Source organism: Lithobates pipiens, unplaced genomic scaffold (assembly GCF_037356315.1).
Source record: "Lithobates pipiens isolate NorthernLeopardFrog02 unplaced genomic scaffold, aLitPip1_a1.2 Scaffold_23, whole genome shotgun sequence".
Taxonomy (NCBI): Eukaryota; Metazoa; Chordata; class Amphibia; order Anura; family Ranidae; genus Lithobates; species Lithobates pipiens.
The window spans coordinates 45,356,378-45,378,243 of NW_027507785.1; the positions used below are offsets into that span (position 1 = coordinate 45,356,378).

General features: G+C 46.5%; 1 protein-coding gene across 1 annotated transcript in view; it reads left to right on the top strand.

Annotated features, from left to right (window-relative positions):
- The window catches only part of RASSF1 (Ras association domain family member 1), a 70,192-nt gene that overhangs the window by 626 nt on the left and 47,700 nt on the right, over window positions 1-21,866 (top strand).

A 21,866-nucleotide genomic window follows, 5' to 3' on the forward strand; every position in this document is an offset into this window, starting at 1 on the left:
GTCTGGTGTGGTCTTGTTCACCCAGTTCAGGTGCACAATTTGCACCCGACCCAGACCCCCCAAAAAAATGCACGGGACCAGGGCAGGACTTAGGGCGGTGGGGGCCCCTGGGCTTGAGTCACTTTCGGGCCCTACCTTCTATACATTACCATATTTATCGGCGTATAACACGTGCTGGCATATAACACGCACCCCAAGTTTAGGAGGGAAGTTTAAGGAAAAAAATTTAATTTAAATGCCCATCAATGCAGCCTTATCAGTGTCCATCTGCAATCTTGCCCATCCATCTGCAGCCTTCTCCGGTGTCATTGCAGCCTTGTCATTGCAGTCTTGAAGTTTAAAAATGGCGCTGCCGAGATACAGAGTCGTGTGTATCTCTGCGGCTCTCAGGTCCTCTCGCAGTCCCTAGCAGAGCCGAGAGTAGTCGAGTGTACTCGGCTCGCCCCACAGTCACGCCCAGTCCCTGTGTTATGTCCATCATCGGGCGGGACTGGGCATAACTGTGAGCGGAGCCGAGCCGGGTACACTCGGCTATGTATCTTGGCGGGGCCCCCTATTGAGTGGGGCCCATGGACTTGAGCCCAGTCAAGCCCAATGGTAAGTCCTGCCCTGCACGGGACCCTTTTCAAAATTGGGCCGCAGCTGCTCGGGAACGCGTGTGAACCGGCTCCTTCGAAAGCAAGTCCGGGTCACGTGTTATGCGAATCGGATGTGGTTAAAAAGCTCATCCGATTTGCGTATATGTGAACCGAGTCTAACAAAAAATCGTACGGAAAAAACACAGCTTCCGAAGCGATCGTATGACAATCGGATCATTAGCACAGAGCTTTCGAGGGACGATCATGGCAGTTCATCCGATATTATTATTCTATCGGACATGAACAAAATTGTTTTCCGTACGATGCATGATCGCATGATTTTCGCTTAATCAGTACAGCTGTCGTTCGAAAATGCAATACAAATGCATTACAACACATGACATCACTTCCGAATTTTTATTCTGTCGTATGAGAATTTTCGTGACGTTAGTAAACTCATCAGATTCGATCTGCGATTATCAAGCAAAAGAAAAACGTACGATCATTCGTTCCGATAATCTTATGTGTACCGGGCATAAGGTATAAGCCTTCCTTATGCCCGGTACACAAGATAAGATTATCAGAACGAATGATCGTACGTTTTTCTTTTGCATGATAATCGCAGATCGAATCTGATGAGTTTACTAACGTCACGAAAATTCTCATATGACAGAATAAAAATTCGGAAGTGATGTCATGTGTTGTAATGCATTTGTATTGCATTTCCTGTCAGTTTTCATTTTAGCATCTGTGTCCCCTTAAGGGGGGGATTTTTCATCACTTCCTGTCCCACAGCCATAACAGGAAGTGGGAGGAAATCCCTCTAAAGTGAGTTGTCACCAGAACTAGTGTCCCCTCCCCCATTAGACGATTTCCCCCCTCTATTCCTGTTCTGGTGGCAACCTCAAACTTAAGATTTTTCTTTCACTTTCCCATAATGATCGTCAACAGGGCAATTAGGCTCCGTTCATATCTTGGCGTTTCTGGACCGTGTGCGGAATCGCCACGATTCTGCCCACGATCCCGAATCACGGCGCATCGCGGGGACGCCGTGCGATCCCCATCACTTCCAATGGCAGCCTGATGAATCGCCACACAAACAGAATCGCGGGATGCAGTGGCAGCTGATGGAATTTTTTTTGGGGGCAGCGGCAAACAGTATGCCACAACCCACCCCCCCCTCCGGTGGGTTGGTAGCACTTACCCCATCACTGGTGGCTTCCCTTGCTCACCTGCCTCCCATTCTCCTGCTCTCCACGGCGGTGGCGGCTTCTGTTTCCTCCCTCCTCCTCAGCGGCCAATCAGGAGTCTTCTCTTTTCGGCTAATCGGAAAACGAGTCTCACGCCTGCTTCTGATTGGCCGGATTGAGGATCAGTGTTTCAACAGCGAATGTTCATTCGCTATTTTAACACACCTGGGTGGGCTCCGTTCGCATTCTCTGCAACCTGATCCCACCCGATTTTGAAGCCTAGGGTTCCTGGCTCTAATCAGGTGCTTAAAAAAAAAAAAAACCTGGCCGCTGTAATTCATGCGCCTGGTGCCCTGAAAGGGGCCGGATGCATGAATAGGGGGTAGCTGCGGTGGGCGTGGATAGATTCATGCTATGCATGAATCTATCCATTGCAAATAGGGGTGTGGCTTGGAAAGAGGGGGCGGCTCCCCTAACGGGCAGGCGGCCGTTGGCGGGGACGCCTGTCGCCCAAAAGAAGTATGCAGGCGTCCCACAATTCTGTTTGTGTGATTTTACCACGATTATCGCGATCGGGGTGCCATTGGAAGTGACAGGATGGGACGGGCGTTCCCCGCAATTTGACGGGATTCGGGATCGCAGGAGGAATGGTGGCGATTCAGTCCGCGATTCGGGAACAGAGAGGGCGAGTCACCCTAACGGGGAGACAGACAGCAATAAAAGCCTGACAGGGGGTTCCATTCCTCCCCACTCTATCCAAAACTAAAAAAAGGTGTTTGCCTTTAATTGCACTTCTAGATGCAACAATCACATTGTACAGCCAATTAACGTGTATCTCACGCCAACAGTTTTACTTTCTGTTTTAAGTAGAGATAAGGAAGGCTAAAAGACGTGTCAGGTTTAGATTGCTGTCTGTGTCCCCGGTGGGGAGATCCGCCCTCTGGGTTCGTCCTGCTGACCACTGTCAGTGACAGCAAACCCAAAAGTTCCGAGTTGTCACCTTAACAGGAATAGAAGGGAGAATCTTCCAATAAGGACAGAGGTTCCGATGAGGGGAGTCCTCTCCCATTTGAAGGATTTCCTCTCACTTCCTGTTGTGTTTCTAGAACAGGAAGTAGAGGAAAGTCTACAAATGTGATAGAGAAAGCAAAAAAAGGAACTTTTTCTTACAAGTTTTTTGATTTTAAATTGTTCTTGGGGCACATATCAAAGACACAAAGCTCTGCCTAGTAACCAATCAGCTTTTAACTTTAGCTTATTCAGTTAGGCTTCGTTCACCCTAACGTGGCTAATCATGCGACTTTGGACACATAAAGTCGCATGACAAGTCTTAGCCCATTGATTTTAATTGCACCAGTTCCAATCTGTGCACCTCAAAGTCGTAGAAATGTTGGAAGTGCTCCTGCGCTACTTCGATGTGACTTTCTTGTGACTTGAATGTCAGAGTCGCATTAAAAAGTCGCACTAATGTGAACGGAGACTTGAGCTTTGACAATAATGCTCCTTTCACAATTGTACAACTTGGGATCTGACTTGTGAGACCATAAGTCGCTGGACATGTGAATTTTAATGCTTTTCTATGAGAGGAGTTCCTACAGACACTACAGAAGTCGCTGCTGCTTCAGAAAAGGGTTCTTGCACGACTTTGATGCGACTTTTGAGGCAACTTTGATCCAGAGAATGTAAAGTCAAATCAAAGTGCTTTTTGACTTTAAACATTTCTTATCCAGAAAGGATTAACTTGCAACATACGACTGTAATTCATCACATCACTACGAGCTCTTGACTTGGCAACAATGTAATCAGTTACCTGCGATTTGGGATTGCGGGGATTCTGCCCTCGATCCCAAATTGTTGCAAAATGTGCAATGCGCTTTTGGGTGCCGTTATTCTTTAATGACACCCCAACAGGCAATGAGATTCTGCCGCAATGCGGTCGCTGCAAAACGCAAGATTTAAAAACACACTACACTTGTCGCCCCAAAAAGGAGCAGGAGGGGGCAAATACGCATAGGGCAGCTCATAGAATGAAAGCGACACATGAAAATCGCATGCAAATCGCTCATCCAAAATCACTATGCAAAAGTGTGAATGCGGCCTGAAGGAGTGGGATGAAGAAGTGATAGCCTTGCATTTAAGGGCCTGGTCACACTAGGAGCTGCATGGGAATCGCAACAGGAGCGCTGTACTGTTCCTGTTTGCTTCACATGCAGTTCTGTGTAGTGCGATTTCAACCCCATTCGTTTTGAACGGCCTGAAATCGCACTGCACCAAAAGTAGTGCGTGCACTACTTTTTTAAAATGTGTGGCAACCGCATCGCATGGTACTTTTGTACTATGCGATTCAGTGCAGGCAAACGCAATGTGGTTGACACGTGTGTTTGGGGTGTAGCGAGGGCATTGCAATCGAAATGCGGTGCGGGAAGCTGCACGGGAACGGGCCCTAAATGCAGGGCTGGAGTGTGAGAGGAAGAAGCAACACAAAGAGCCAATCAATTCATGTCCTGACAAGAGGCATGCTGATAGGAGGAGTGAACAGGGTGACAAAGAGATGAGCTCATCACTGTGCTGCTTCTCCTTTCACTGTCCAATCACAGGCTGGGGGCACGTCCGGGACAACCTGGCCTCATAGGAAGTGGGTTGAATGATGCTGGCCATTGGACTGGGGACATCTAGTGGCAGAAAAAAAGTACTGCAGGGGAATTCTCTTTTTACTAAATATTGTTGCAAATGCTGTTTTTTTATTTTATCTTTTAATGAGCTATCTTGTCATTTTTTCTTTACGTTTTGGGGATACTTCCATCCTCCATAGGGCAACTTAATGCGCAATCCATTGATGGGGTTGTTGAAAGTGGTGATTGGCTGAGCCATTGTACCGTATGTGATGATTCTCTATAATGTTCTGTATGATAGTCAGCTGAACACCACGAGCAGAACATGCGTGTGTGTCAGGTGACCAGCAGAGGGCAATCAGGGGCTTCACTACCGATATCTGAGTACAATTTCCCACCAATCATATGCGGTGCGGTGTCAGGTGACCGCAGGGTACCCAACCCAGATCAGTTTATACATTGTTTCTTTTTTAATCGGAAAAAGAACATTTAACCACTTGCCGACTGAAATACATATATATCCAGTATCTTAAAAAAGTAAGTACACCCCTCACATTTTTGTAAATCTTTTCTTCTATCTTTGCATGTGACAACACTGAAGAAATGACACTTGTCTACAATGTAAAGTAGTGAGTGTACAGCTTGTATAACAGTGTAAATTTCCTGTCCCCTCAAAATAACTCAACACACAGCCATTAATGTCTAAACCGCTGGCAACAAAAGTCAGTACACCCCTAAGTGAAAATGTCCAAATTGGGACCAAAGTGTCAATATTTTGTGTGGCCGCCATTATTTTCCAGCACTGCCTTAACCCTCTTGGGCATGGAGGTCACCAGAGCTTCACAGGTCACCACTGGAGTCCTCTTTCCCTCCCCCATGATGACATCACAGAGCTGGTGGATGTTGGAGACCTTGCGCTCCTCCACCTTCCGTTTGAGGATGTCCCACAGATGATCAATAGGGTTTAGGTCTGGAGACATGCTTGGCCAGTCCATCACCTTTACCCTCAGCTTCTTTAGCAAGGCAGTGGTGGTGTTGGAGGTGTGTTTGGGGTGGTTATCATGTTGGAATACTGCCCTGCGGTCCAGTCTCTGAAGGGAGGGGATCATGCTCTGTCTCAGTATGTCACAGTACATGTTGCCATTCATGGTCCCCTCAATGATCTGTAGCCCCTCAGTGCCGGCAGCACTCATGCAGCCCCAGACCATGACATTCCCACCACCATGCCTGACTGTAGACAAGACACACTTGTCTTTGTCCTCCTCACCTGGTTGCCCCCACACACCTGACACCATCTGACACCAAATACGTTTATCTTGGTCTCATCAGACCACAGGACATGGTTCCAGTAATCCGTGTCCTTAGTCTGCTTGTCTTCAGTAAACTGTTTGTGGTCTTTCAGAAGAGGCTTCCTTCTGGGATGACGGCCATGCAGACCAATTTGATGCAGTGTGCGGCGTATGGTCTGAGCACTGACAGGCTGACCCCCCACCCCTACAACCTCTGCAGCAATGCTGGCAGCACTCATACGTCTATTTCCCAAAGACAACCTCTGGATATGACGCTGAGCACGTGACCTCAACTTCTTTGGTGGACCATGGCGAGGCCTGTTCTGAGGGGAACCTGTCCTGTTACACCGCTGTATGGTCTTGGCCACCGTGCTGCAGCTCAGTTTCAGGGTCTTGGCAATCTTGTTATAGCCTAGGCCATCTTTATGTAGAGCAACAATTCTCTTTTTCAGATCCTCAGAGAGTTCTTGGCCATGAGGTGCCATGTTGAACTTCCAGTGACCAGTATGAGAGAGTGAGAGCGATAACACCAAATTTAACACACTTGCTCCCCATTCACACCTGAGACCTTGTAACACTAACGAGTTACATGACACCGGGGAGGGAAAATGGCTAATTGGGCCAATTTGGACATTTTCACTTAGGGGTGTACTGACTTTTGTTGCCAGCGGTTTAGACATAAATGGCTGTGTGTTGAGTTATTTTGAGGGGACAGGAAATTTACACCGTTATACAAGCTGTACACTCACTACTTTACATTGTAGACAAGTGTCATTTCTTCAATTTCTGAAGAAATGACACTTGCTTCTTTGGTGCAGCAAAGAGACAGTCCCAATCCACCCCCCTTCCCCACCTCTACGGGGCGGCACTTTGGCTGTAACACACACTTGATCAGTTCAGTGCACTCACCTTCCTCCCTGTGCAGCTGTCACAGTGTGCCGGCCGGTGTTGGAGAGAGGCCGCCGAGTGCAGGTATATCTCCAGAGGCTGGCCGGGGAGGTGTCTGCCCCTGCAGGTACTTCTCTCCCACCTTCTTCTGCATGTCTTAGTTTGCTGGCGCCAGTCCTGCTTTTGGCACGGACGCATAGCAGGAGGTAAGCGGCGGCCATGGTCTGTGTTAGTCCGGGCCACGGTCGCCGCTTAAATCCTCCTGGTCATCAACAGGCTGCTCTTCTTAGGACATGCAGCCCGGAGGCCCACTGGGCAAACGCCCGGTGTGCCCTATGACCAGTCCGGGGCCTGTTTGCAAGTGGTCAGTTAAAACCCAAGTATTGTTTTTTTCAGCCGGCGGCTGGCTTTCTTGTGAAGTGGCTCATGAGCCGCTGGAATGCTTTCAGAAGCGGCGGGAGGGGACGTCCACCCCTCTCAGCGGTGTTTCTTGGGCTCACTGTTGCTGCCAGCTCACCCGAGAAACAATCTGATGGTGCAGTGAGTGGTTGGTTACAGATGTGATTGAAGACTAGATCGTCTTTGATCGCCTCTATGGCCTTGGAAGTAATCCATTTTTAATTTTTTTATAAATGCCTGATTTCTTTTTTTTTTTTTGATCTTTTGCTTTTAAAGTGGGTGTAAAGCCTAAACATTTTTGACCTTAAAGTGGAGTTCCACCCAAAAGTGGAACTTCCGCTCATATTTTAAAGTTTAAATCAGTATTTTTTTGCTAGAAAATTATTTATAACCCCCCCAAACAACTTGCCATTCCACACCTCCCCACCCCACTTATCTGAATTGCAGGGTTCTTCTCCCCACAGCCGCATCATCCATTCACAGGGAATGGAGAGATGTGCTCAATGGAGTACATCACCGCACTCATAGTCAATCAATCCTTCCTCAGTATGGACCTGGGGCTGGAGGAATAGTCTGCAAGACCCTGTGCACTGCACCTGCCATCCCCCAATCACAGTAGCAATGCTTTACAAGCTCACATTAATCCCTGATTATGCCCTGATTATCAATGCAGACTCATCAGTGTAGCATATCAGTGCCAACGAGGGCATCATATCAGTGCCCATCAGTGCTGCCTATCAGTGCCACCTTATTAGTGCAGCCTCATCAGTGCCTCTTCATCAGTGCATTTTATCAGTGCAGCCTCATCAATGCCCATCAGTGCAGCCTCATCAGTGCCTATCAGTGTACCTCATCAGTGCCCATCAGTGTACCTCATCAGTGCCCATCAGTGTGCCTCCTCAGTGCCCATCAGTGTAGCCTCATCAGTGCCCATCAGTGCAGCCTCGCCAGTGCCCATCAATGCAACGCATCAGTGTAGCCTCATCAGTGCCCATCAATGCAGCCTCATCAGTGCCACCTCACCTGTGCCCATCAGTGCAGCCTCATCTGTGCCCATCAGTGTAGCCTCATCTGTGCCCATCAGTGAAGCCTCATCAGTGTCCATCAGTGTAGCCTCAGTGCCCATCAGTGCAGCCTCACAAGTGCCCATCAATTCAGCCTCACCAGTGCCCATCAATGCAGCCCATCAGTGCAGCCTCATCAGTACCCATCAGTGCAGCCTCATCAGTGCCCATCAGTGCAGCCTCATCAGTGCCCATCAATGCAGCCCATCAGTGCAGCCTGATCAGTGCCTATTAGTGCAGCTTCACCAGTGCCGATCGGTGCAGCCTCATGAGTGCCTATCAGTGTAGAAGAAAAAGTACTTTTTTGCAAAATTTTATAGCAGAAACATAGAAAATGTTTATTGTTTTTTCAAAATGTTCAGTCTTTTTTTGTTTGTTTAGTTGCATAGTTAGCCAGGTTAAAAAAGACACAAGTCCATCTAGTTCAATTCAACAACAAATAAATAAAAAATATCATACAATCCCATATTTTATTTAATAATTCAGTCTTTATTTAAAATTTTCTCTCTTATTACATTTACCGTTTACATATAGTTGTATAATAGAATCAATTCTTTTCTCATACATATATATCGGCTCTGGGTTTCGGCTCCCCCAGCGACTCCCGTTTCCTGCTCCCTCCCCCCCTCTCTCCTTATAGGGCATCTGACGGGGAGAGAAAAAATGTTGTTTAATTATTCTTCTCCTATTATTATTAGTATTCATTTATATGGTTCACTCAAATCTCCTTTATATGTGCTCTGTGTATATTTATTTTCTAATTTATTTGTGCCATCTTTACGTTCTGCCTACTCCTTATATATTTTATATTCATATTTAAATTTATATAATTAAATACCATTCCATTTTCTGTGCAAAATTTTATAACAGAAACAGAAAATGTTTTTTTTTTTTTTCAAAATTTTCAGTCTTTTTTGTTTGTTTAGTTGCATAGTTAGCCAGGTTGAAAAAAAGACACAAGTCCATCTAGTTCAATCATAAAAAAAAAAAACAACAAATAAATAAATAAAAAATATCGTACAATCCCATGTACCCAATCCTATACCCACAGTTGATCCAGAGGAAGGAGAAAAACCCCATAAAAGTATGATCCAATTTGCTACAGCAGGGGAAAAAATTCCTTCCTGATCCCAGTGAGGCAATCAGATTTTCCCTGGATCAACTTTACCTATATATATATTAGTACCCAGTTATATTATGTACATTTAGGAAAGAATCCAGGCCTTTCTTAAAGAGGAAGTAAACCCTGATGGGTTTACTTCCTCTTTGTCTCCCTGCAAAGGTAAAGCATAATGGAATACTATGCATCGCATCGCATCGCATCGCATAGTAGTCCATTATGTGTCACTTACCTGTAACAGGAGCCAGCGAAGTCACCGCTGTCCCCTGTAGTCCCGAGCGTCCATCTTCTTCCGGGTATCGCTGCTCCGGCCACTCACAGCGCCGGAGCAGCGATGATGTCACTCCCGTGCATGCGCACAGGAGCCGCCACATCGCCGTTAGCAGCGGTGACTGTCTTTTAGTAAATACCTCCTAAACCGTGTAGGTTTAGGAGATATTTCTTGGACCTACAGGTAAGCCTTAATCTAGGCTTACCTGTAGGTCAAAGTGGTTTGTAAGGGTTTCCACTTTAAATCAATCTACTGAGCTGACCAGAACCACCTCTGGAGGGAGTTTAGCAAAAAAATAAAAACCCCAGTGGTGATTAAATACTACCAAAAGAAAGCTCTATCTGTCGCAAAAAATAAATAAAAAAAAGATAAAAATGTCATATGGGTACAGTGTTGCATGTCATTCAAAGTTACATAGTTACATAGTAGGTGAGGTTGAAAAAAGACACAAGTCCATCAAGTCCAACCTATGTGTGTAATTATATGTCAGTATTACATTGTATATCCCTGTATGTTGCGGTCGATAAGGTGCTTATATAATCATTTTTTGAAACTATCGATGCCCCCCACTGAGACCACCACCTGTGGAAGGGAATTCCACATCCTTGCTGCTCTTACAGTAAAGAACCCTCTATGTAATTTAAAGTTAAGCCTCTTTTCTTCTCATTTTAATGAGTGGCCATGAGTCTTGTTAAACTCCCTTCCACAAAAAAGATTTATCTCTATTGTGGGGTCACCAGTACGGTATTTATATATTGTGGGGTCACCAGTCCGGTATTTATATATTGTGGGGTCACCAGTACGGTATTTATAAATTGTGGGGTCACCAGTATGGCATTTATATATTGTGGGGTCACCAGTATGGTATTTATATATTGTGGGGTCACCAGTACGGTATTTATAAATTGTGGGGTCACCAGTATGGCATTTATATATTGTGGGGTCACCAGTCCGGTATTTATATATTGTGGGGTCACCAGTCCGGTATTTATATACTGTGGAGTCACCAGTCCGGTATTTATATATTGTGGGGGTCACCAGTCCGGTATTTATATATTGTGGGGTCACCAGTCCGGTATTTATATACTGTGGGGTCACCAGTCCGGTATTTATATAATGAAATCATATCCCCTCTCAGGCGTCTCTTCTCCAGAGAGAATAAGTTCAGAGCTCACAACCTTTCCTCATAACTAATATCCTCCAGACCCTTTATTAGCTTTGTTGCCCTTCTTTGTAGTCGCTCCATTTCCAGTACATCCTTCCTGAGGACTGGTGCCCAGAACTGGACAGTATACTCCAGGTGCGGCCGGACCAGAGTCTTGTAGAGGGGAGAATTATCGTTTTATCTCTGCAGTTGATCCCCTAAACCAGTGATTCTCAACCAGGGTTGCTCCAGAGGTTGTAGGGGTTCCTTCAGCATTGGGCAATTTCTGCCTCTCAGATAACTTCCCACTCACACTATTCATCTTTTTAGCTCTCTGTAAGGAGGTAATTCTTCCCACTGACCACAAGTGTGAGGACCATTCTTCCCACTGACCATCACACTAATGTATCATGAGTTGTAGACTTTTAATTTTCAGCAGGAGATTCCCTGAGACCGGAGAACTATTTCAAGGGTTCCTCTGTGTTGAAAAGGTTGAGAAAGGCTGATCTAAAGTGTGACAGGGCTGAAAGCTGAAAATTGCCCTGGGCAGGATGGGGGGTGAATTACCCTGGGCAGGATGGGGGGTGAATTGCCCTGGGCAGGATGGGGGGTGAATTGCCCTGGGCAGGATGGGGGGTGAATTGCCCTGGGCAGGATGGGGGGTGAATTGCCCTGGGCAGGATGGGGGTGAATTGCCCTGGGCAGGATGGGGGTGAATTGCCCTGGGCAGGATGGGGGGTGAATTGCCCTGGGCAGGATGGGGGTGAATTGCCCTGGGCAGGATGGGGGGTGAATTGCCCTGGGCAGGATGGGGGGTGAATTGCCCTGAGCAGGATGGGGGGTGAAAGTGCTCGGCATTGAAGTGGTTGAAACCAAATGGATGAGAGCAAAAGGATGGATGAGAGCAAAATGTGGAGAAAAATATAAAGGACGTGAAATACAAAGAAAGGAAATCGTAGACTGATTACTGTCATCCAAGTAGAAACCCGTAACAACGAGCAGAATGAAATATTTTACTTCTAAAAAAAGTAACCATGGAAAATAATTAGGCTGCAGAAAGATGAAGCGTCATTTTATGATTGGTCAAGGTCAGAGATGTTTCCAGGGACGCATTGGCCGTTGGCAGCCATGGGGGGGGGGGGGGGGGTGCAAAGAGCCAATAAGATTTAACCGCAAAGCAGTTACAGATTCTGATTGGCTGTCAGGATTTAGCACAGGCGACACAGGGCTTTGTTCAATTGAAGATGACATGCGGCGTGTGACTGTCAGCGGGAAGATGTGATCAGCGCATTATAAACACGTGTCTATAAAAACATGGCAAGGAAATAAAATCACCAGACACTAATTTGGGTGGCACAGTGGTGTAGTGGTTAGCACTCTCACCTAGCAGTAAGAAGGTCGCTGGTTCAGATCCCAACCATGACACTACCTGCCTGGAGTTTGCATGTTCTCCCTGTGCCTGTGTGGGTTTCTTCCAGGTACTCCGGTTTCCTCCCACACTCCAAAGACATGCAGGTAGGTTAATTGGCTTCTGTCCAAAATTGGCCCTAGTATATGAATGGGGACCTTGGATTGTGGGCTCCTTGAGGATAGAGACCAATGTGGGTGTAGTAATGTACAGGGATAGGGACAATTGTAGACACTCACTCAGGTTGAACTGGGTGGACTGGTGTCTTTATTCAACCTAATTAACTATGAAACTATGAAACTATAATAAGTTGCACAACCCAGCGTGTTACATCCGTTCCCAACACCCATCATCCTTTCACAGCTGTGAAGATAAAATGTATAAAAAAAAATATGAAATGTCACATGTCTATAAATCATCAGACGGTGTGTATTTATCACGCCATCTCCGTCCTGCGGATCTCCTGCAGCCTCTTTCAGCCATTTCCTATCTATATGCACTCACTCCATCTTTAGCTGCACATCATTGCACCGGACTGACGTCCTGATGGTGACAATAGAGGACCATGGCTGAGCAATGTGTCAGTCCACCATAAGGAGAGAGGGACAGAGCGTTGTCACCTTATAAGCACAAAGCACTGTTATACAGGGACCAAAACTTAGACTGGAAGTGATGTCATGATGTTGCTCAGGACCTCCTAGATCAGTGATGGTGAACCTTGGCACTCCAGATGTTTTGGAACTACATTTCCCATGATGCTCATCCACTCTGCAGTGTAGTTGAGCATCATGGGAAATGTAGTCCAAAAACATCTGGGGTGCCAAGGTTCGCCATCACTGTCCTAGATCATAGAGGTGATCAGCGACCATCTGGTCTCTCTTCACCTCTGAGGCCAGCTGTGTGAACCACTGATACCAATGATAGGGCACTATTCCTCCCACTGATACCAATGATGGGGCACTATTCCTCCCACTGACACCAATGATGGGGCACTATTCCCCCCACTGATACAAATGATAGGGCACTATTCCTCCCACTGATACCAATGATGGGGCACTATTCCTCCCACTGACACCAATGATGGGGCACTATTTCTCCCACTGACACCAATGATGGGGCACTATTCTTCCCACTGACACCAATGATGGGGCACTATTCCTCCCACTGACTCCAATGATGGGGCACTATTCCTCCCAATGACATCAATGATGGGGCACTATTCCTCCCACTGATACCAATGATAGGGCACTATTCCTCCCACTGATACCAATGATGGGGCACTATTCCTCCCACTGACACCAATGATGGGGCACTATTTCTCCCACTGACACCAATGATGGGGCACTATTTCTCCCACTGACACCAATTATGGGGCACTATTCCTCCCACTGACACCAATGATGGGGCACTTTTCCTCCCACTGACACCAATGATAGGGCACTATTCCTCCCACTGACACCAATGATGGGGCACTATTCCTCCCACTGATACCAATGATGGGGCACTATTCCTCCCACTGATACCAATGATAGGGCACTATTCCTCCCACTGACACCAATGATGGGGCACTATTTCTCCCACTGACACCAATGATGGGGCACTATTTCTCCCACTGACACCAATTATGGGGCACTATTCCTCCCACTGACACCAATGATGGGGCACTATTCCTCCCACTGACACCAATGATAGGGCACTATTCCTCCCACTGACACCAATGATGGGGCACTATTCCTCCCACTGATACCAATAAGAGGGCACTATTCCTCCCACTGATATTAATGATAGGGCACTATTTCTCCCACTGACACCAATGATGGGGCACTATTCCTCCCACTGACTCCATTGATAGGGCACTATTCCTCCCACTGACTCCAATGATAGGGCACTATTCCTCCTACTGACTCCAATGATGGGGCACTATTCCTCCCACTGACACCAATGATAGGGCACTATTCCTCCCACTGACACCAATGATGGGGCACTATTCCTCCCACTGACACCAATGATAGGGCACTATTCCTCCCACTGATACCAATGATGGGGCACTATTCCTCCCACTGACACCAATGATGGGGCACTATTCCCCCCACTGATACAAATGATAGGGCACTATTCCTCCCACTGATACCAATGATGGGGCACTATTCCTCCCACTGACACCAATGATGGGGCACTATTTCTCCCACTGACACCAATGATGGGGCACTATTCTTCCCACTGACACCAATGATGGGGCACTATTCCTCCCACTGACTCCAATGATGGGGCACTATTCCTCCCAATGACATCAATGATGGGGCACTATTCCTCCCACTGATACCAATGATAGGGCACTATTCCTCCCACTGATACCAATGATGGGGCACTATTCCTCCCACTGACACCAATGATGGGGCACTATTTCTCCCACTGACACCAATGATGGGGCACTATTTCTCCCACTGACACCAATTATGGGGCACTATTCCTCCCACTGACACCAATGATGGGGCACTTTTCCTCCCACTGACACCAATGATAGGGCACTATTCCTCCCACTGACACCAATGATGGGGCACTATTCCTCCCACTGATACCAATGATGGGGCACTATTCCTCCCACTGATACCAATGATAGGGCACTATTCCTCCCACTGACACCAATGATGGGGCACTATTTCTCCCACTGACACCAATGATGGGGCACTATTTCTCCCACTGACACCAATTATGGGGCACTATTCCTCCCACTGACACCAATGATGGGGCACTATTCCTCCCACTGACACCAATGATAGGGCACTATTCCTCCCACTGACACCAATGATGGGGCACTATTCCTCCCACTGATACCAATAAGAGGGCACTATTCCTCCCACTGATATTAATGATAGGGCACTATTTCTCCCACTGACACCAATGATGGGGCACTATTCCTCCCACTGACTCCATTGATAGGGCACTATTCCTCCCACTGACTCCAATGATAGGGCACTATTCCTCCTACTGACTCCAATGATGGGGCACTATTCCTCCCACTGACACCAATGATAGGGCACTATTCCTCCCACTGACACCAATGATGGGGCACTATTCCTCCCACTGACTCCATTGATAGGGCACTATTCCTCCCACTGACTCCAATGATAGGGCACTATTCCTCCCACTGACTCCAATGATAGGGCACTATTCCTCCCACTGACTCCAATGATGGGGCACTATTCCTCCCACTGACACCAATGATGGGGCACTATTCTTCCCACTGACACCAATGATGGGGCACTATTCCTCCCACTGACTCCAATGATGGGGCACTATTCCTCCCAATGACATCAATGATGGGGCACTATTCCTCCCACTGACACCAATGATGGGGCACTATTCCTCCAACTGACACCAATGATGGGGCACTATTCCTCCCACTGACACCAATGATGGGGCACTATTCCTCCTACTGACACCAATGATGGGGCACTATTCCTCCCACTGACACTAATAATGGGGAACTGTTCCTCCACTTTCTGACTACAGGTGCTTTTTTTACTCCCACTAACCACCAAGCCAAAGGCATTTTATACTTCCACTGGCCTTAGTCCGGCCCCAATAAAATCTGAAGGACAGTAAACTGGCCCTTTGTTTAGAACGTTTTTGGAAACCCCTGATATAAGGGATAGAAAACTATTTTTTCAGGCAAGATGCTGCCACCTAATGGCTGATAATTAGTATTACACATATCAAAGCTGCAGATAATAATAATGTGTGTTCAGTCAGTTCACATATTAAATTATTATTATGTTGTTTGCATGAAAGTAATATTTTAATACATACAGGGAAAAAAATATATATTTATACAATAGGTGAAAAGCATTATAAATCATCCTTGGGTATATTATACTGGGATTAATCTCCTTCACCTCTCATGTAATGGAGGATATTCCAGTCCTGCAGACTATTGGACGGTTGATTGAATTGCTAAATTGGCCGCCTTACATTTGTAGACATAATATTATTGTTCATGTTTCTATTTAGGAATTTTTTTTGTTTTGATGAATTCTTAATGTGTCCTTCCAATTTCTACAAGCCCACTGCCCAATATAGTTATTACTACACTTCATATGCATATTTGTAAATACTTTCTATAGGGGTATTATCCTCTTCAATGTCGGGCACTCCCCCCTCCCCCACCCTTCCTGCCCACGCCAATTTTCATCTCTCAGCGCTGTCACACTTTGAATGACAATTGCACGGTCATGCATCACTGTACCCATATGACATTTTTATCATTTTTGTTTGGACAGATAGAGTTTTTGTTTGTTTTTCATTTTTTCCTAAACAAATAAGAAATCCCCCAAAGATTTTGAAAAAAAAAAAGTATTCTTTTTCAGTTTCTGTTAAAATTTTTTGGAAATAAGTACTTTTTCTCCTTCACTGTTGTGAGCTCATGAGGTAGCACTGATGAGGTGGCACTAAAGGGCATTGATGAGGAGGGAACTGAAATGCAGCACTGATGGGCACTGATATGCAGCACTGATGGGCACTGATAGGCAGCACTTATGGGCACTGATGGGCACTGATATGCAGCACTGATGGGCACTGATATGCAGCACTGATGGGCACTGATAGGCAGCACTTATGGGCACTGATGGGCACTGATATGCAGCACTGATGGGCACTGATATGCAGCACTGATGGGCACTGATAGGCAGCACTTATGGGCACTGATGGGCACTGATAGATGGCACTAATGGATGTTACTGATAGGCGTCACTGATGAGGAGGCACTGATGGGCATCATAATAATAGGTGTGCGCAGTGAGGTGTGCCTGGGTACACCCTAATCACTATGTGCATTGCCAATTCCCTCTACTTTCGGGGTTTAGGCCCTCCTTGTTGCCCCCCCCCCCCCACCCTGCAGTGAGTGTTGCTGGCTTCCCTCTTCCCCCCCCCCCGGATATCTGCGGGGGATATTTCAGGATGGAGAGCGGGGGAAGGGGCTATTAAATAGTTCCCTTTCTAAGTGAACACAGTGAACACACTCATTCACTGTGTCCATCCATAACTGAAGCATAGTAAAATTTGCGTTTACTATGTCTCAGTTTGTGAATGAACAGGAAATCGCATAGAGCACTTCCCATATATTCACCACCCCGTGCATCTGAGGCTGCAGAGAAAGGCATGTGAGTTTGAGCTTTGGAATGCACACCCTAATGCAATAAACTGCACACACCTATGGGCATCATTGATGGGCACTGAAGGGCAGGACTGATGGACACTGAAGGGCAGCGCTGATGGACACTGAAGGGCAGCGCTGATGGACACTGAAGGGCAGCGCTGATGGACACTGAAGGGCAGCGCTGATGGACACTGAAGGGCAGCACTGATGGACACTGAAGGGCAGCACTGATAGGGCTGCACTGATAATCAGATGTCCCCACTGAGGAATGCTGCTTATCGGCTCTCCTCTCCTCGTGCTCTGTCAGCATATGGAGAGGAATGCCGACAACCGTGGAACACGGCACACCACTGATTGCCAGTCCCCATGAGTAGGCTCCGGTGGGCGGAGTGAAACGCATTGTGGGCGTGGCCTGGTGGGGTCCAGGCTGAGACTACCTTTCGCTATCTTTCAGCGGGTCTTGACTTGATGTGCGCCTCTCAGGACACTCAGTCACTAGTCTCTACCATTGCCAGGAGCATAGACGAGCTCCCTTCCCGACTCACAACGATCGTCACAGGTCATACACACTTCATTTCCATACAGCCTGAGCGGCTCACACACACATTCTTGGTTCACTCTTAGCTAGACTCACCCGATTTCTTTCATGTTCTCTCAGTCAGTGATGTGTTAGTACTTCAGAGACAGGGCTTAGGATAGTCATTGTCTTCTTACACTTCAAATAACTGGAAGAAACATCCTCTGTACTGCACTTATCTAAAGTAAAATTGCGTTGGATTCAACTTCTGCATTTTATTGAAGAGTTAAGTTGCCTGTGGATGTTGGCAAGTGAGCAGGTGACCATATTGTCCTGACAGACTGAGTGTAAGGATATACTGTATGTCAATGCATAAAGCAGCATTAGAAATAGAACAATTGTATAGAACTTCATAGCAATTATAACTGACCCAACATATATAGAACTACAAACTACACACAGAATATATATATTTTTTAATTAATTAATGTACAAGTATAAAAAAATTACAATCAAGCTGATCTCCTTTACATATATATCTAAAAATCAGTAAAAGACCTAAAAGTTCTTTCACGCAGGCGACCTAGCCACAGTTTTACCACCCAGCCCCCCCCCCCCCCCGCCACCCACCCGAATAACAATACAGCCTGAGAACATGCTGTACACATGTCACGGCCACGGCATTCCTAACTCAGGCTGCAGAGTTTGACTGGTGGCACCACCTGTCAAACTCACCCATTGAGCTCAAAGGGGGCCACCCTGCCAGCAAACGATTGACGCACAATTGCAGCACCAATGTAAAATTGCCGTTCGCCAATTTAAGCCAGGAAAAAAAAAAAAAACAGGCGTCAGGTGGTGGCAATTGTGTCCTCCGAACAACTGTCAGCCCCTGGCACAGCGGATTGCTTTCCAGAGAGTGGTAAGCATTACAGCAATTTAGAGCTGCGCAATTAATCCATAAGAATCAAGATTGCGATTCTTTCCCCATCCCCTCAAGATCTTAACAAAGCATTTTCCAGATTCTATGCAGAGAGTTCTTTGCTCAAGCAGACAGCTGTTAAGAAAAGAAAAAAGGCAGTCTGCCAAGTTTCACAACATTCCTTAGCCGTTGAGCTAACTATAAACATTGTAACATTCTGTTCTTTAGATCAAAGGAATGAACTTCGGTCTGTAGATGAGGGAAGTTTAATCACTTAAAGACTAAACCTTTTTCCAACACTTGTTGGTTTTAAGTTAAAATCATTATTTTATTTTTTTTTGATAAAAAATGACTTAGAACTCCCAAACATTATATATATATATATATATATATATATATATAATTTTTTTTTTTTTATTTTTTTTTTAGGAGAGACCCTAGAGAATAAAATGGTGGCTGTTGCAATATTTTATGTCACTCTGTATTCATCATGCAATTTTTTTTGGAACAAAATACACTTTAATGAATAAAAAAAAAAAAGTAAAGTTAGCCCAATTTTTCTCTGAAAGATGATGTTACGCCGTGAGAATCGTGATCTCTATTCCAAGCAACAAAATCGTGATTCTCATTTTTCCCAGAATCGTGCAGCTCTGCAGCAAATGTGAAAGAGACCTTAGGGGCCCATTCAGACTACGCTATTCCGGCGCAGTGAATTTACACACAAATTTTCTCGCATTGCATTGAGGCAGTTTTTTCAGGTAAAAAAAAAAAAAAGGATTTGCGCTCTTTTTGGTAACACAGTGCACGTTTGTGTGTTACCGTGCGTTGTGCTGCATGTTGGAGGTGCACTGCCTTAATGCATTAAAAATAAATGGTAGAGTAACACACGGATTGTGCATTAACCACTTGCCGACTGCGCTATCGCCGAATGATGGCTACGGGGCGGCCGGCCAGTTCTGGGAGGGGGTCATGTGACGTCCTCCTGTGATCGCATCCACGCACTGTGATCACTTTGAAAAGAATTCAGGCTGAAATTGGACCTGAAATGGTGGACCAGGACGCACCGGACTCCTGCTGTGAGCCTCTGCGTGCTCATATGGGAACCCAGCCTTAAAGAGACATTTCCCTGATTATCAGTGCAGTCCCAACAGTGGCCCCCAGTGCTGCCAATCAGTGCATACTCATCAGTGTCATCAATTAGTACCCATCAGTGCCACCTATCAGTGCTGTCTACCAGTGCCCAGCAGTGCTGCCAACCAGTGCCCAGCAGTGCTGCCAACCAGTGCCCATCAGTGCTACCTATCAGTGTCCAGCAGTGTCGCCTATCAGTGCTGCCTATCAGTGCTGCCTATCAGTGGCCATGAGTGCCACCTATCAGTGCTTCCTGCTAGTGCCCATCAATGCTACATATCAGTGTCCATCAGTGCTGCATAATCAGTGCCCATCAGGTGCCACCTATTAGTGCAGTCTCATCAGTGCCTCCTCATACTTGCCCACAATTTCCACGTCATCAGTGCCCATCTGTGCAGCCTATCAGTGCCCATCATTGCTGCCTACCAGTGCCCAGCAGTGTTGCCTATCAGTGCCATGAGTGCCACCTATCAGTGCTTCCTGCCAGTGCCCATCAATGCTACATATCAGTGCCCATCAGTGCTGCATCATCAGTGCCCATCAGTGTCACCTATCAGTGCTGCCAACCAGTGCCCATCAGTGCCGCTTATCATTGCCTATCAGTGCTTCCTACCAGTGCCCATCAGTGCTACCTATCAGTGCCCATCAGTGCTGCATCATTAGTGCCCATCACTGTCACCTATCAGTGCTGCCTACCAGTGCCCAGCAGTGTTGCCTGTCAGTGCCATCAGTGCCCATTAGTGCTGCATCATCAGTGCCCATCAGTGTCACCTATTGGTGCTGCCTACCAGTGCACAGCAGTGCTGCCTGTCAGTGCTGCCTATCAGTGCCGCCTATCAGTGCCCATCATTGCCACTTACCAGTGTCCATTAGTGCCACCTATTAGTGCAGCCTCATCCGTGCCTCCTCATAAGTGCCGACAATTTCTGCCTCATCAGTGCCCATCAGTGCAGCCTACCAGTGCCCAGCAGTGTTGCCTATCAGTGCCATCAGTGCTACCTATCAGTGCCCATCAGTGCCGCATCATCAGTACCCATCAGTGTCACTTATCAGAGCTGCCTATCAGTGCCCATGGGTGCTGCCTACCAGTGTCCACTAGTGCCTCCTATCAGTGCAGCCTCATCAGTGGCTCCTCATAAGTGCCCACAATTGCCGCCTCATCGGTGCCCATCAGTGAAGGAGAAAAATTACCTATTTGCAAAATTTTATAACAAACTATGAAAAAGATTCTTTGTTTTTATTTTTCAAACTGTTTGGTATTTTTTCATTATTTCTTTTTTGCAAAAAATAAAACATTCCAGAGGTGATTAAATACCACCAAAAGAAAGCTCTATTTGTGTGGGGGAAGAAAAGATAAAAATGTCATATGAGTACAATGTTGCAAGACAGCGTAATTGTCATTCAAAGTGCGACAGCGCTGAAAGCTGAAAATTGGCCTGGGCAGGAAGGGGGTGAAAGTGTCCGGTATTGAGGTGGTTAATGTTTGATGAATGCTGCTACAACACACCCCAACAGAAAATCCCTAAAGGGTCTATTTATCAATGATTTTACACCTTTTTCACGAATGATTTGGTTAAAATAACATGTGAATCGTGGGTGACAGTCAAGTGAATCTTGGGTGAAAACATTGATAATTAGAGCCTTAAGCATTCCCTAAGCACAAATTCAGAGACCACCAGGTGGCGCCATGTTGGGATCGCCACGTGTTTACCTTGTGGGTGACGGTGTGCGGGTTCCAGACCTCCAGCAGCTGCATCTGTATCAGGAATTAGTCAGGGTGACTTACCCGTCTGTACATTCCTGTGTGCTGCATCATGTCCGTCCCAGAACCCCACACTGCCGGCACCAAATATTCTCACCAGATCCTCTCAGCAATGATTCCCAGTGACCACATTCTGACCTGCCGCCCCCTCCATGTGTAATGAGCAGAGCGGAGCCCCTTCCTGAGTCTGAGGAAGACATTCATTTAAAGTGGGACTTCAGACAAAACTTTTTTAAGCCCCCAAATCACCAAATATTCTGGTGCACAACCATCTCCTGTAGGATGTCTGCAGTCTCTGACCATCTCCTGTAGGATGTCTGCAGTCTCTGACCATCTCCTGTACTATGTCTGCAGTCTCTGACCATCTCCTGTAGGATGTCTGCAGTCTCTGACCATCTCCTGTACTATGTCTGCAGTCT